Source organism: Protobothrops mucrosquamatus, unplaced genomic scaffold, assembly GCF_001527695.2.
Source record: "Protobothrops mucrosquamatus isolate PMUCROS unplaced genomic scaffold, P.Mucros_1.0 scaffold2431, whole genome shotgun sequence".
Classification (NCBI taxonomy): Eukaryota; Metazoa; Chordata; class Lepidosauria; order Squamata; family Viperidae; genus Protobothrops; species Protobothrops mucrosquamatus.
The window spans coordinates 198,917-203,655 of record NW_015388503.1 but is presented as its reverse complement, the minus strand read 5'-3'; positions in this window follow the sequence as shown (position 1 = coordinate 203,655).

Genomic DNA, 4,739 nt, shown 5'->3' with positions numbered 1-4,739 from the left:
CAAACGCAAACTTTAACAGTACCCTAGTTCACACCTGTGTGACTTCTCATGTGGATTTTCAGCCGGCAAGCTTTGTCATACTGCTTGTTACAGCCTGGGAAGGAGCAGGAAAACATTTCTTGTTCCCTGAAGTGGACTCGATTATGAGAAAATAATGCACTCACTGTTATGAAAGTCCTCTCACAACCTGGAGAAAAAAAACACAGTTAACTGCGTTTTACAGGAAAGCAGAAACAAACAAAACAAACCCCCTTAATTTATCTGTATCATAAACAATATGCTACAGATAAATAAAAACACAATTTTCAAAAGCAGATTATTGCCAGGCACCGTATGCTGGGAACAGCCAATAAAGGAATGTTTTCATGTTCAATTTCTACATCTTCCATCTAAAAGATTTTGAAAATAGAATACCAGCAGACTTATTTTGCTCTACACATCTAAGTTACAATGTAAGAATCTATTATCTGGCTTCCATTCTACCACAATAGGGCCACCAAGGTACCAAGAAATGATAGAAGCTGAGATCCAGCATTTGCAGAGGACTGCAATGGGAAAGGATGCTTTACCAATTCCCAGCAAATGTTCCTCCTGATAACCTACAGAACATTAAACTAGAAATTAGACTTGCAACAAAAATTCCAAAGAATGAATTCACCTCATCTTAAAAACCAATGCACCACAATGGAAAGTATATTGGATTGAGGTTAAGGAGATTTGAGTTCAAATAAGAAAAATCACATTAAGTGTGTAGAGAGGTAATAGATTTCTGAATATTCCCTCTCGCAATCGGAACAGGCACACCACATCTCACAAAATTGCCTTTTTCCCAAAATGGCACTCTTTGCATTAATTATGAATTTAGCTGTGATAGTGCACAATTTTTTAAAAAAAACTTTCTGTAAGAAATCATGTAATTATTTTAAACAGGGTGTATTTTATTTAGAATGATACTGAACGAAAGGGATTCTTTTTCATGTGAGCACACGTAGAATTGCATGTCTGTCAGCCTCTCCAGAAATTAAGAAAGATAACTGTTCATACCAAAGGCCGCAAAAACATTCATGGGTATTTTTTATTTTTTTCTGATAACATGTTCAACATATAAACATGCACAAACACACAAAGTAACAATACAATGGAGATTTTAGTATTGAGTAATTAGTTCAAGACTAAAGCTATTATCATATAATACTTTGATGTGAATTTGTGAATTGCAGGGTATTTTTTTTTACTTTGTATGGGTAGTCCTCAGCATACATCTTTTTTTTTTCAGTGCTCATTCAAATTTATAATGACTTATGACCAATTCTCAAAGCTCCAGCCATTGCAAGGTTCCTGTGATCGATCATGTGATCACAATCCAGGTGCTCGGGTGCCTGGCTTGTGATTATGACATTGCAGCAAGCCATATTATGTGATCAACGTGTATAACCTTTCAATATGGAAGCTGGCAAGGAAGGTTGCAAATTGCCATGGAAAGTTGCTCCAGCTGCCTTTTCTCCTTGAGGAGCCTACTATGGAATCCAAAAAGTCAGGGATCTTATACTCTGCAGCACCTCATGCAGGCTGAGGAATTCTGGGAATTGAAGTCCACAAGTCTTAAAAGGGCCAGGTTTGAAGACCCCCTGCTTTAATGCATACCTGCCCACAATACCCTGCAATCTGGCCAAGAACTTTGCCACCCCTTCTATGCCTCCACCGGCCCTCCCATAGCCCCTGTCAACTTGCTGTGACACCTGTGCACCCTCTCTACACTCCTGAGTTAGGGTTCTCATCTCTTCCTGCTTAAGAACTTAGGGGCCCTAGGGGTTACAATGGCAACCAAAACTGCAGTCGCTAAGCGATGCAATCACATGACATTGTGCTTTGCAACCGCATAGCGGTTGCATAGGAATGGTCCCAACTGCAGTCATAACCCAAGGACTTCCTGCATTCAGCTATGGATTAAAAGTTAAATAATGTTATGCTTCTAACGCAGCGGTTCTCAACCTATGGGTCGCGACCCCATTTGGGGTCGATCGACCATTTCACGGGGGTCGCCAAGCAAGGCTGTCCGCCATTTTTTTTTCCCTTTTCCGGCGGGTGCCTTACCTCCCTTGGGCTGGGTCAGCTGGTGGTCGGCNCAAACGCAAACTTTAACAGTACCCTAGTTCACACCTGTGTGACTTCTCATGTGGATTTTCAGCCGGCAAGCTTTGTCATACTGCTTGTTACAGCCTGGGAAGGAGCAGGAAAACATTTCTTGTTCCCTGAAGTGGACTCGATTATGAGAAAATAATGCACTCACTGTTATGAAAGTCCTCTCACAACCTGGAGAAAAAAGAAAGAGTTAACTGTGTTCCACAGGAAAGCAGAAACAAACAAAACAAACCCCCTTAATTTATCTGTATCATAAACAATATGCTACAGATAAATAAAAACACAATTTTCAAAAGCAGATTATTGCCAGGCACCGTATGCTGGGAACAGCCAATAAAGGAATGTTTTCATGTTCAATTTCTACATCTTCCATCTAAAAGTTTTTAAAAATAGAATACCAGCAGACTTATTTTGCTCTACATATCTAAGTTACAATGTAAGAATCTATTATCTGGCTTCCATTCTACCACAATAGGGCCACCAAGGTACCAAGAAATGATAGAAGCTGAGATCCAGCATTTGCAGAGGACTGCAATGGGAAAGGATGCTTTACCAATTCCCAGCAAATGTTCCTCCTGATAACCTACAGAACATTAAACTAGAAATTAGACTTGCAACAAAAATTCCAAAGAATGAATTCACCTCATCTTAAAAACCAGTGCACCACAATGGAAAGTATATTGGATTGAGGTTAAGGAGATTTGAGTTCAAATAAGAAAAATCACATTAAGTGTGTAGAGAGGTAATAGATTTCTGAATATTCCCTCTCGCAATCGGAACAGGCACACCACATCTCACAAAATTGCCTTTTTCCCCAAATGGCACTCTTTGCATTAATTATGAATTTAGCTGTGATAGTGCACAATTTTTTAAAAAAAACTTTCTGTAATAAATCATGTAATTATTTTAAACAGGGTGTATTTTATTTAGAATGGTACTGAACGAAAGGGATTCTTTTTCATGTGAGCACACGTAGAATTGCATGTCTGTCAGCCTCTCCAGAAATTAAGAAAGATAACAGTTCATACCAAAGGCCGCAAAAACATTCATGGGTATTTTTTATTTTTTTCTGATAACATGTTCAACATATAAACATGCACAAACACACAAAGTAACAATACAATGGAGATTTTAGTATTGAGTAATTAGTTCAAGACTAAAGCTATTATCATATAATACTTTGATGTGAATTGCAGGGTATTTTTTTACTTCGTATGGGTAGTCCTCAGCATACATCCTTTTTTTTTTCAGTGCTCATTCAAATTTATAATGACTTATGACCAATTCTCAAAGCTCCAGCCATTGCAAGGTTCCTGTGATCGATCATGTGATCACAATCCAGGTGCTCTGGTGCCTGGCTTGTGATTATGACATTGCAGCAAGCCATATTATGTGATCAACGTGTATAACCTTTCAATATGGAAGCTGGCAAGGAAGGTTGCAAATTGCCATGGAAAGTTGCTCCAGTTGCCTTTTCTCCTTGAGGAGCCTACTATGGAATCCAAAAAGTCAGGGATCTTATACTCTGCAGCACCTCATGCAGGCTGAGGAATTCTGGGAATTGAAGTCCACAAGTCTTAAAAGGGCCAAGTTTGAAGACCCCTGCTTTAATGCATGCCTGCCCACAACACCCTGCCCTCTGGCCAAGACCTTTGCCACCCCTTCTATGCCTCCACCGGCCCTCCCATAGCCCCTGTCAACTTGCTGTGACACCTGTGCACCCTCTCTACACTCCTGAGTTAGGGTTCTCATCTCTTCCTGCTTAAGAACTTGGGGGCCCTAGGGGTTACAATGGCAACCACAACTGCAGTCGCTAAGCGATGCAATCACTTGACATTGTGCTTTGCAACGGCATAGCGGTTGCATAGCAATGGTCCCAACTGCAGTCATAACCCAAGGACTTCCTGCATTCAGCTACGGATTAAAAGTTAAATAATGTTATGCTTCTAACGCAGCGGTTCTCAACCTATGGGTCGCGACCCCATTTGGGGTCGATCGACCATTTCACGGGGGTCGCCAAGCAAGGCTGTCCGCCATTTTTTTCCCCTTTTCCGGCGGGTGCCTTACTTCCCTTGAGCTGGGCCAGCTGGTGGTCGGCCTGCTCCGTCTCTGCCGCTTGCCAGCTACGCCTCGGCCGGCGCAGGAGGCGGAACCACGCATGCGCGGCGCTCCCGGGCAGGGAAAGTCCTCGACTTACGACCGGTTGGGTAGTCCTCGACTTACGACCGCTTTAGTCCTCGACTTACAACCGGTTTAGTCCTCGACTTACGACCGGTTGGGGGTCGCGCCATTAAAAAGGTTGAGAACCACTGTTCTAACGCTTTAGGGATTTTTTTCCCCTTCTCTTTTTGTTTTCAATTCTTTCAATTTTTTAAATAATAGAATGTTAATTTTATATTATATCAGGGCTTTTTTTCTCGGAGAAAAGGTGGCGGAACTCAAACCTGGCCACGCCCTCATCAAACCCTAGGACCGCCCCTTTAGAGAACAGGAATGCAAGTAAAATTTGGGAGGGGCTATTTCCGGTGTGGGAGGGGCTATTTCCGGTGCGGCCGGCCCGGAAAAAGGTGCCGGAACGCGGTTCCGCCGCGTTCCGG